A 12,959-nucleotide genomic window follows, 5' to 3' on the forward strand; every position below is an offset into this window, starting at 1 on the left:
TTTTACCGGAGAAAACGGTAAAAATTTCACAATGTTCTGTGCATGTTAACAGCAATATCAAACCTTAGAATACAAAAAAAAAGTGTTTTTTGAGATGATAAAACATTTTACAAGAGAAAACAGTTCCAAATAAGCATTTTTTGTGCTTGTTCATATTGATAGATCAAAGTACTAAATTTAAAGTTGATATACAAAAAAAAAAAAATTAACATTGAGGTTTTCTAAGTCATTCAGTATATTTTTATGGAAAAATACCTACAAATATGAGTTTGTTTATGCCACTAAACCTTCTTTTTTAAATGTGCTCCTGACGAGTGTTTTTAGGGACAAAAAATTCCCGCTCCTTTACAAAATGTAAACGTGTGAAACTAAGGGGTACAGCTGAAACGCAAGGGATAAAATGGGATTCGGCCTTAATCTCTCAGGCATATTACAGGGCATTATAGACTATATCAATCATTATCGTATAATTTTATCTTTGAAAATAGACACGTTTTGCACTCTTTCCCTACAATCGTGAAAGAAATGTTTCCGTTTGGAGAAATCCCCCGAGCTCTCCGGTGCGAACAGAAATCATTGTTATATAAAATGATCCTCAAGTCAAGCTCAGTCTCTTCGTCTTCACACTAATTTCTAATAAAGACAAAATATATATATATATATATAAAAGTCACCCTGTTCTATGTGCACTGTTCTGTCTTTTTTGGATTATAATAATAATAAAAAATTTAAAAAAAGATAAATAAGTGCTTTGCAGCCTCTGGCCATGGGAGACCCCACAGAAGTGCGTTGTCCCCGAGTGTGTTTGCGTGTGCGGTTGTGCGTGATGAAAACGTGTCAGGGTCGCCGTACTATCAGTGTTTGTTGAAAAGGAGACTGTACATAAAGGTAAATATCCTGATCATGTCGCTCGCAGTACTCTGTGTGTTAAACTCTGCTTTAGGCAGCTTAAAGTGTGCGATTGAGTGCCTCTGACACTACGGCAAAATGAGATGAGGGTCTTTTTATTTAAAGAGTAAAAAAAAAAAAATTATAAAAAATTTTTTTTTCTTTAAAAAAGCCTGCCAGAGTATCAGGCGGGAGTTTGTACACTGTAAACTTTTTTTGCGGGGAGTTCTTATTTGAAGCCCCTAAATGTAAATTTTCATTTCTGGAGGAAAACAAGTCAATTCCATTTTAGGAAAAGAAATAAATTAGGGGGGGGGTTTCTTTATTTGTTTTTAGAGGCTGGATTTGAGTTAGAACTCGCCAGGTTTTTTCAAGTAGTATAATCGAAAGTGTTTTGCTTTTTTTTTTCTCATTAAAATGTATTCCTGTATGTAAAAACTGAAAAATGTGGGATGAAAGAGAAAAGGAGGTGGGAGATCAGTGAGTACAAAAACAACAACAATGAAGGTTTTTCTTTTATTATTATTATTATTATTATTATTATTATTATTTCTAAACTTTAGTTAGAGACTATTTGGGGAAAATCTTCACGAATATTTGCATTGTTTTATCATTAGTGTGGCCGTAGTAAGTGTGATGTGATATTTCCCGTATTTTTTGTCCTGTTTTGTCCGATTTACCTTTTTTATTTTGTTGTTGTTTTTTGGAAGCGGGTGTAAATTCTTGTCCAACAAGAGTGTGGCATGAATGTGTTTTTAGTAGCAGCTGGGAAGTGATGTCACTTAAACCAGTAAAATAAAAAAACGAGATAAGGGTTTTTTATAAGAAAAAAAGGCCCCACGTTGCACCTGACCTTAAGTGAGAAGCAGGGTAAAACATCCTTGACAAACTGTCTAAATGTTTAATTTTTTTTTGTCGATTTGTTTCAATTGATGCTACTTTTCTCCGTATATGTAATTTGGCCGACCATCGTCGATGTATTTGCTTTAAAAGCAGGTGATGGTCTCAAGAATCTCCGAAAAGTCGGTAAAGAAACTCACTCGTTTTGCACTTTCCACATGCTGTCAAAGCCTGTTGTACTATAGAAAACTCCCATTCACACTACAAACATGACATTTAATTAAAGGTGCTTCAATATCGGGTACTTTCCAGCTGAGGTATTTTTAGATTTGAATGTAGCCTGTCAGAAAGCTCTTGAAACTTTATAAAATCAGTGTTCGACCCCAGTTTTGTTTTTAGAAAGTATTACTACACTGATCAGACAAACAGGACAACTGTATGCAAGGAAAAACCTGTGGCGCTCATGCAATACATGTGATTTTATTTTGATTTTTTTTCCCCTCTTCGCCTAAATGTCAGGCGTTTTGAAGGGGACTGAGAGCCCTGCCTGAGGCGAAAGGGAATTAAGCTTCATCTTCATCCCTCACGAGCAATACACGTGTTCTGCAAGTCACTCGGCATCAGGTTTATAGAACATGAAGACCAGCATTTTTTACAGGATGTCACCCAAAGGAGGCGAGAAGATGGCGATGCAGTGCCTGTTCAAGCTGTCTGTTGTATATAACTGTAGAATGTGATAGAAAACTCATCTGGACATATGCGCTTCGTTACTTCAGATGTTTTGGGGAGCTTTTTTAATTATTTTGTGATGTAATTCATGTTCTAATTATGTCAACATACATGCTCATGTTTTGTTTTTTTCTTGGGGAATGGGGGCAAGAGGGTCAGTGCTAAATTATGTGCAGTCAAAGGATGAAGTAATGTATTTTCTTAAGAGTCGTCACCATTTTTCCCCCCTCTGCAGGGCTGATATCTTAAGTTTGTTTTTTTGGGGGGGATGGGAAGGGGGTCTTGTGGCACTTTTACTTCCCTCTGCGCACACATTGAACTCTGAGGAGTTACCGGTGGAAATGTGCTCAACGAACAACAACAACAACACCAACAAAACAACATGTAAGCAGTAGTGTCCGTAGTTACACTGCAAGTGTGTTCAAGGTCTATGTATGTATCTGAATGTACGTTTTAGAGATCTTTTGAAAACCTGTTTTAATTTTTTAATTATTGTTTTTTAATTTACAGTCTAGGAGCCACAGGTGTCCGTTGTGAACTGTATAGCGAAGGCCTTGATATCCCTTCTTTTATTGATTTTAGTAATGCCAAGCATTAGGCGATGCCTTCAAGCTGGTTACATTTAATGCAGGGGCTAAAATTGCCACAAGATTAAAATCAGTGTAAATAAAAGGCTCAACTTTTTGTGATTGTTACTGTTATATCCAGCCTATACTGCTAGCAGCTGTTTTTACTGCAGTCAATTACTGGAAGTGGATATATTTCCTATGCAAAACTGTTTAAACAATAAAATGAGCTATGCTACAAAAAGGACTTGATAATTACGACTCTTTCTTGTTTATCATATTTAATGTTCATGCGTGTGTAACAAATGTGTGAAAGATTCGTGTCAGAGAATGGTGAACATCTGTCTGATCTCTGCTTTTAAAACTTCACAACGTATGAAACGCAGTTATTGTGTAACTGGATGTTCAAAAGCACAGAAAAGCAAAAATAAAGCTAATTGAAGCATTGAGGTATTTAGTTATCGTTTCACGACAGCAACCATCCACTTTGGTACTGGCTGTGCTAGGATTAGCTTTTAGCTCGCCAGTTCAACAGAGATGATCCCAGATAGTTTGTCGACTTATGAAACCAGGTTTTAACTAATTGCAGAGAAAACAGAGAATAAACTGAGACATAAATAAGATGCTTTGTGACTCACTTGCAACAAATGCACCAACTTAAACGTGTCATAAGTACAAATTCCAAGTGAAAATTTAGTATCTTGAAATTCCATCCATCCATTATCTTTACCCGCTTCTTCCTTTTCCGGTCGCGGAGGTCACTGGTGTCCATGTCCAGCCATGACTGCGAGAGGCGGGGTACACCCTGGACAGGTCTCCAGTCCATCACCAGGACACATGGAGACAAATGAGAAAAAACATTTGTTCACTCTCTCACACACCTAGAGACAATTCAGTTACCAATCAGTCTAACATTCATGTTTTTGATCTGTGGGAGGAAACCGGAGAAAACCCACGCATGCACGGAGGGAACATGCAAACTCCACCCAGAAAGGCCCCCACCGGGGCGACCTGCTCGCTGACAGGCAGCAGCTCTACCAACTGCGCCACCGTGCTGCCCTGTCTTGAAAATTTCCCCAAATTTTACATTTCTAACTAGCCGCCAACAGTAGCAGCTAGGAATGTGCGATATGGCATAAAATTCATATCACGATATGTATTGTGAAGGGTGGCGATAACGATATATATCGCGATATGTTTTTGGTATAAAACTTGCAATAGGAATGAAAAAAAGCATAGGGTGTCCCTTTGCCATCACTTATTTTGTATTAAGAAAATTCCACTACTAGGTCCGGAGAGTTTTTAAATAATAAAAAAATCAAGTATTTGGCTTCTTTCTTGTAGTGCAAAACAGTCAAAAGATATCAAATGTAGTTTTAGATATATGTTTTAAACTAAAGAACATGTTAACTTAACAGTTTCCAGTATTTTCACTTAAGAAATGAACAGCAACAGAGCAGCAAGTGCATGCTGAAAACACTTCACCCTCCAACCCTCTAGTGGGCGTCTCCTTCCGCTTTAAGGAGAGCTGATACAAAATGAGTCTGTGGCTTTGACCAGAGGGTCTCGCAGTAAAATCACACAACACAGCGTTTTTTTCATAGATCAGAGAGCAGGTTTCTCTAAAGATGACCAACGCTTATTTTAACTTTCGATGGAAAAAAAAAAACAACTTTTGATGGAACACAGCGTTTTGCGCATGCGTCCGAATACGGCAAGCTGGACGTGGTTAGCTTGTAGCTTCGCTACTTAGCTCTCGAAGAAAAGACTTGAACACCACTTACGCACAGTTTTCAACTAAAAAAAGTAACAAACTGACAACTCTGATTTTACATTAGGCACAGCATTACTGCGGTTAGCCGGTAGAAGACAGATCTCTATCGTAGGCTAAATTTCTATCGTTTCTACCGTGTACCGTATATATCCTAGTAGGAGCCCTGTGAAATACTGGTCTAAACTCTTCCAATCTGAGGTTAATCGGAGAGCTATTTTCAACGAGTAAGACATAGTTGAGAACCTTTCCACAGAATCCCACTTCAGAAGAAAACCTGAGCTATCCCTTAAATGTACTGCAAGGAAAACAACCTTTCATAGCTTTTAAAAGAACAAGCTAATGAGGGATTGCTGCGAGGCTGGAACAAGGACAGTGTGTCTTGACTTTAAGATGAACTCTAATTGGATTTCTGTTTCTACAAAGTGTCTGTGATGGTAAACCTGAACACAAACATTAGGATTCACGTCCTGGTTCAATCCCTTGACCCCCACATAGCCATGTTCCATCGTGGTATTACTTTAGTTAATCCACTGTAATACCCCAGTCCCCGAGGAACGGAACTACAGCGTTTGGACCTTAGCAGAATCGGCCCGTTGGAAACATTGGAGGGTCACTCAGGCCACAGTCCATGTGGGTCACTGGGTCAGATAAGAGAAGCTCTGATTGAGTAAGCCTTTCTAATGGGATTGAGGTCATTAAAAGAGGCAAAAGTCGGGTTAAAGTGCTAATTCAGTCTCATTATGGAGCTGTGTGACAGGCTCATCTGGACTGTTTGTGACAACGGGAGTCGTCCGTGTTGCCCACGAGGCCAGGTGCTTTGTCTCCAGCTTGGGTGCTCTCCTAATGGTGATTAAGCCACTACACGTAGCACATCGACATCAGAAAGGCCCACCTGGCCTCGAGGCATAAACCAGAGTTCATTTGGATACCATTAAAGAGGACCAACAATGTGGCACGCTGATATAAAATTACTCAATCTATAATGGTAATCATTATGCCATTTATCAAAATTGGCCAGTTGAATCAACATCTGGCTTCAATAGGAGGCTCTTGTCCGCGGGTCTTGGCAGCGTCTTGTACCCTACATATTTTCCACTCTCTTTTATCAAGTCCTGCTGTCAGTGATTTGACGAAGCTAAATAGATGATGATTTGGCCCTATTATGTTTCACAGAGCTCTAGCAAAGGGGATTTGTTGATTGCTTTGTGTTTGGTCTTTTTTTTTTTCCTCCCCTTCCTAAAAAAATGACTCCGGGAAAAGTAACGGCGTCTTGTGCTTATACGACGTCCGTCCGACTGTGTACCGAAGAGGGGCGGCAAGGGGAGGTGGAAAGCACAGTGAGTACTCTCACACGAACCCGAGAGCGCTGGGCCTGGACCGAACTGTTGGACTCGGGCCAATGCCCGCACAAAGATTTCTGTCACGTCCACGAGTTTTATGAGAGAAATATAAATTTCATCTTGAGCCGGTTAGATCCAGGGAAGAAATGTATTTGACTTTGCATCAAGGTTTGAGTTTAATGAACTTTATCCAACAGAAAGAAAGAAATTAAAGAAGATTTGTTTTGTTAGCATTTAGCACACACAATGTGTGTGCTAAATGCTTTTAATTTAGGGCGGAAGCTAAATTAGCAACTTTTACGATTGCAATTTGGAAAATATCCAGAACTAAACACATAAAAGAATTGGTTTATCACTTTCTGACCAAATCCTTTAATCGTTTCAGAAAATGTTAGAACTTTTACACAGCGACGGGCCGTCCTGAGCCGAAACTTCGGAGCGTTCATTGAGGACTCCCGTAAGTTTTCAGTGAAGCGCGTACCGAGGCTTGTGTCGTTGGGGTCGAGTGACGTCTCTGATGACGTTTGAAGCCTCGCCAGTTTAGAAAGGATTCGAGTTTTGGCGCATTTTATTAACTTATATAAATGGTAAATGGACTGTACTTATAATACCACCTTTCTATCTTATCAAGATACTCAAAGCTCTTTATAAGATAATCTGTGCCCTCATTTATCCATTCATACACCTATGGGACACACATCGGAGGCAATGAGGGATTCAGTGTCTTGCCCAGGGACACTTCAGCATGTGACTGCTGGTGGAATCGAACCCCCAACAATCCCACTGGAGCACAACTGCTCTAACCACTCAGCCACAGCTGCCCCCCAAATTTTTTTATTAAATGTATCCCCACACAACCTGTGCATCTATTTGTGTCGACGTTTCAAGACTTTAAAACAGATGAGCTTCATTTTATTGAGCCTGCAAGAAGAAGGGCTTCACCTGTGTTCCAACACTTTGAGAAGATTTATCCAATGTATAAATAAATTAGGGATGCACAATATTGGATTTCTGGCTGATATCTGATATGTTAAAACTTATTTGGCCGATAACCAATATCAGTACCGATGTTTTTTTTTTTCCCTAGAACTACTTACAGAAACTACATAGCTTTCTCTGCTGTGGAACTAAAATATTACATTGTTCTGCATGGTCATGATGTAACACTATATAAATATATATTTTTTAAAAATAGCGCCTTTTATATCGGTGAGTTACTTTGATGGAATGGCCGATGTCCGATATTTAACTTTATCACTAAAATCGGCTGATACCCATACCATGCCGATAATATTGTGCATACCTTTTTTGTTTCTCAGTTCTTCTTATATTCTGATTTTTTCGTGTGTGAAGAATCACAGTTGTAAAGTGCATTATAAATAAAAAATATGTATCATTACTGCTATTATTGTTGCTGTTATTACTGTTTTTGTTACATCCACGTGTCTGGGTTTTTCTCCATTCCAAGGTGACGTGTTCGTTGTTTTCAAGGAACTGGTGTCAGATTTGTTGAGCACCCATGATAATACCATGAACTCATATACGTCGCAAAATGAAGACACAAGAACAGTCATTGCACATGCTGATCGAGTTTTGAAAAACATCTCTGACTGAGGACGATGTAGCGAGGCTCAACGTAGTCCAAAAATCTTGGGAATCTGACATCCTCAACGAAAAACAAACTTGCACACCGCCGACATTTTGACTTCTTCTCCGCCGTGATCAGATCAGGTAGTCGCGTGTGATATCACGTTGTGCTGGCGCTGCAGGCATCCTTGTCACTGGGTTGTCGTACAAAAACAGCGTCTTTTATGCAGCAATGTGTTCAACATAATGGTACTTCCTCCAGTTATTTAACAGTCAACAATGGTGTACCACAAGGCTCAGTCTTAGGACCCACCCTCTTTACAATCTACATACATAATGTAGGTAAAAACATCCCTAATGCATCCATACATTTCTATGCTGATGACACAGTTGTTTATTGTCGAGCTAAAACTGTTGCTAAGGCTTTCCAGCTTTTGAAATCTGCATTCAACTACATCCAGACTGATTTGTTTCACCTCAAACTTGTCCTAAATGCCGAAAAAACCAAAGGGATGCTTTTTTCAAATAGGAAGTTGGTCCCAGCAGTTCTTCCTCCGATTTTATCCTCAAATGGTGTCCCCATTGAGTTTGTTGATTCCTATAAATATTTGGGTATCTTGGTCGACTCACATCTTTCTTTTAAGCTCCATGTGGAAAACTTGGTAAAGAAACTGAAAGTTAAACTGGGTTTCTTTTTCAGAAACAGATCCTGTCTAACCCTGAATGCTAGAAAACGCCTTGTATCTGTGACTTTCCTTCCCTCAATTGATTTTGGTGATATTATTTACATGAACGCTCCTACAAGAACCCTGCAGATGTTGGATGCTGTCTATCATGGTGCACTAAGATTCATAACTGGCTGTGATTATCGTACCCACCACTGCACCCTGTATTCACTGGTTAACTGGACATCATTAACTTCACGCAGACTCTCTCACTGGTACATTTTCATCTTTAAATCACTTCTTGGTCTGCTGCCTTCATACATCTCCTCCTACATGTCTCTGCGTGAGTGCAGCTACGGAGTGCGCTCTCAGGACATTATTACCTGCAGTGTTCCCTCAGTGAGGACTGAACTAGGCAAAAGGGCCTTCTCCTACTCCGCTCCTGTTTCCTGGAATATCTTACAAAAAGATTTGAAGCTCTCGACCTTGACCTCTCTAAGTGGCTTTAAGAATCTGTTGGACTCCTGGCAGGGTCCAATGCAGACATGTTCCTGTTTTTAGTTTTATACATTTGTCTTGGAATCTAGCTGTTTTTTTGGTTTTGTTACCTTTTTCCTTTTAGCCATCCTATTTGTTAAAAAAAACAAAAAAAAAAACTGTAGTATGAGTTTTTATAATTGCTTATTGTTGTTGCTGTTGTCCATTGTTGTCATCTTTCTTTGTTGAAATCAGGTCTCTCTTGTAAATGAGTCCTCGAGGCTCAATGGGATTTACCTGTATAAATAAAGGTTGATTGATTTATATTGTGAGTTATTTTGATGGAATGGCCGATGTCCGATATTTAACTTTAACACTAATATCGGCTGATACCGATACCATGCTGATAATATTGTGCATCCCTAATTATTTTCTTGCTTCCCTTTAAGCTACTAAGGCCATGGCTGAGTCCACAAAAACAAAACCAGAAGGTCAAAGCTGAGGTCCTGAAAGTTCCAGCAGTGTGTTTGACTGCAGACGTGGACAATTTCAAAGAGCGAAACCAACTGAGTCCAAATAAGTCCATGCTCAATAATCCAGGTATACTTCCAACAATTTTCAGTCAGGTCATCTGGACAGTTTCTTTGTTTGCTGAAACGTTTCACCTTCCATCCGGAAGACTTCATCAGGACAACTGAGTCCAAGCTCAGTAGAAATGAAAAAAGTCGCCATGACCCCAGTACTCATATTTACTGTCCCACACCTGCAATGTTTTTAACATCTAATGACTGAAACTATACTGACGTGTTTATTAAAATAAATAAATACTTCTATTATCATTAACCAAACATCAAATTTTACATGAATGAGCAACACAAAATAAAATGTAGGTGTTTTAGTCAGGAAGAGGCCATCAAGTAGTTGAAATTACAAATACTTTGACCAGCAGGGAGGTTGTGTGCACACGAAGCCTCGACAGTTGAACCTATTTTTGAACCAATTGGAACGAAAGCTTCTACTTTCAGCTGCATACTTTAAAGTAAACTTTAGGTTGGCAGCAAAAAGAATGAAATGTGACTTACAACCCTCCTGCTGCCTTTAGGTTAAAACGACCACAGAGGCTGCCATTTTAGAACTCGCTTTTTAGTAAACTTCCATCCATCCATTATCTTTTACCTGCTTCTTCCTTTTTGGGTCACGGCGCGGGTCACTGGTACCCATACCCAGCCATTGCTGTGCGAGAGGTGGGGGACACCTGGACAGATCACAGGTTCTTTCAATTGTATTTAACCTTTATTTATATAAGTAGACTCATTGAGTCATGAAGACTCATTTTCAAGAGAGACCTGTTTGGGAGCAGATGGTGGGGGTTAAGGGCCTTGCTCAAGGGCCCAGAGTGGGGTAAATGAGGGTGGAGGCAGGTGTGGGTGTTTGAACCGGTGACCGTTCTCTCTGAGAGGCGGCTGCTCTACAAACTGCTGCCCAACCACTAAGTTGCTAACTAAAAAATATTAGCTTTGCTAATGCTAAACAGATAAGGGAGTTGCAAAGCATGCTGGGTAGGAATTATATGTGGAATGTTTCTGACTGTTTATGATGTTTCTGAGAGTGAAAATGGGTTTTTCATGTTATTTTGCTGTTCTGGTTTGGTTTGGCATAATTTATGTCCAAGTGTCTGTTTTTGGGTGTGAACTGACACCACGAGTCAGAGACTGTTTGAGGTAGATGTGAGGGGGAAAGCATTACAATGGCTGTGATGTCACTGGATGGAGTTTAGCCATGATCAGTTGTGCATCGCATCACATCGCTTCACCTGTGTGTACAGTAAGCCACCATTCTTTTAAGGGTTGATATTGAATTTACTGGAATTAAATTTAGTGGAAGCCAATTCTGCTAAAAGTTACTAAAGTTAGCAAAAATGCTAATCTGCTAAATGGAAAGTTAGTTATGCTATTAGCAGATTAGCGTTGTTTGTTAGCTCCTATATGTTAGTACAATTGTCCCTCATGAAATTTTTATTTAAAATAAATTATTTTTAATTATTTGGCACCTGCTGCACATTTGTGCAGCCCTTACTGCTGCAGGAGAAACTTCCCGATGCAGCTGATCAGCTGATCTCGGTGCAGCTAGGAGAAGTGGGCGTGGCCAAGAGCACTTGCAGGTGGCAAAGAGCAGAGGAGGCAGGGAGCTGAAATCATGACATGCTGTGCTCTTTTAGAGCGTTTAGAAACTTTGTTTAGAATAATGCAAGAGTGTGGGAAAGGTTTAAAACACCTTTTTTTTATATATATATATATATAAATAAAATGCTACTTACTACTTGTACTACTATTCCTACTTAGTGGTTTTTCACTTATTGCGGGGCTTCAGGGTACGGATCCCCCGCAATAAATGAGGGACTACTGTACTTTTCAAACATTTGGTCTGCCATCCAGAGATTTTCAGAGGCCACCTTGTTGAAAACTTTAGAAGTGCTCCTGTTTTTATATCTTTTCTCAAAATAAAGTAATCCCAATAATGACTGAAGTTTGTAGCAACAAATGTCATAAAACACCGAACTGAAGGACAAATTTCAAACCAAAGATTTTAGTCAGCAGCCTGCGTTTGTTGTCAGAAATGTTGCTGAGGAGAGCCCGGGGAATCAAAAGAGCGCTGTTAAAAAAAACGTACTCCTAAATGGCACTCTTAGCTCTGTGTATTCCCACACAAATTAGCATAAATTTCATAGTCTAAGTCATGGACCGTGGCTGGAGCGTGTTATTAGTCTATCTTTGGGTGGTAGTACAGGCCCATCATGCTGAGGCGTGTTGTTATCTCATTCAGAGCACCTTGGTGTTGCACCCTGCCGAGTGACAGTGGGTCTTAAGATCGTGGGATTTGTTCTCATATTAATTCATGTCTGTTTGGATGCGCAGGAAAGAAACAGGTGTTCGGTGTTTACGTGTGTGAGAAAGTACTTGTGGGCGCCGCTCTTTGTGTCGTGTGTGTTTTTTTTCTTCACTGTGATGTTTGTTTGAGAGTGCACCCAGGACGAGAACATGCTGTGTGTGTGCATGTGTTTGTTTGTGTGTGTGTGTGAGTTGACAGAAGAGTAACGGGGGTGAAGGAGGGGGTGCTTTATTGAAAAGTACTCCTCTCCTCCCCTGTTCAACATGCTGGATTAGCACCAGCAGTTTCCCATGGAGCTGTCCCTCCCAGCACCCCCTCCCCACCTCGGCCATTTGCATACGGCGCAGACAGGCGGGGATGTGACAAACAAACGTGGCACACACATGCACGCACGCACACACACACAGAGGGCACCGGCTGCCTTCTTTACACGAACTCTTTCACATGTTCTCACCATGACAAGACCTCAAGCATCCCCACCTGGGCAACTTTTTCACAATAAAAGACCTCTTTTTAACATTGATGGATCAAACAAGGATAAGGCGCGAACGCACAATATCTTACCTGTTGTAGATAGCTCTCAAAACATCCTCAGATGGGGGGAACAATTTTATTTTGACTTGCTTTACGATCTAACAGAAAATGTTTTGTTGCCATTTATAAAAATCTTTTTGGAAACTCCGTGCTTTGTGGTTGATAAGATTCTAACTACTGACAATTATTTTGGCTCAGACGAGCCATTAGCTCGTCAGTCAGGGGTACCTTCAGAAAGTGTTGACGCGGGTGCTGGCGGTGGCGCAGTGGTTTGTTTTCTGGGGAACACAAGAAACATACAGCCATTATCAAAGTTCATGCTTAATAATCCAGGTTAAAAAAAAAATCCAACAAAGTTGAGTCAGGTCCTCTGGATGGTTTCTTTGTGTTGAAATGTTTCGTCTTTCATCCAAAGGACTTCATCAGACCGAGGAGCCACAATAAACTCTGTCCCATAAGTAGCATGCCCAACCAGTTTGATGGTGATAAAATGGTTTCTGGAGTCCTCCCTCTCCACCGTCGACTGGTCTGAGGCAGCCAAAGTGGTTCAAAACATCAAAGTTCATGCTCAATAATCCAGCAAAGGTAAGTCAGGTCCTCTGGACTGTTTTGTTGTGTTGAAATGTTTCGTCTTTCATCCAAAATACTTCATCAGCTGATGTTTTGAAGC

Source organism: Nematolebias whitei, chromosome 1 (assembly GCF_014905685.2).
Source record: "Nematolebias whitei isolate Nwh7 chromosome 1, NemWhi1, whole genome shotgun sequence".
NCBI lineage: Eukaryota > Metazoa > Chordata > Actinopteri > Cyprinodontiformes > Rivulidae > Nematolebias > Nematolebias whitei.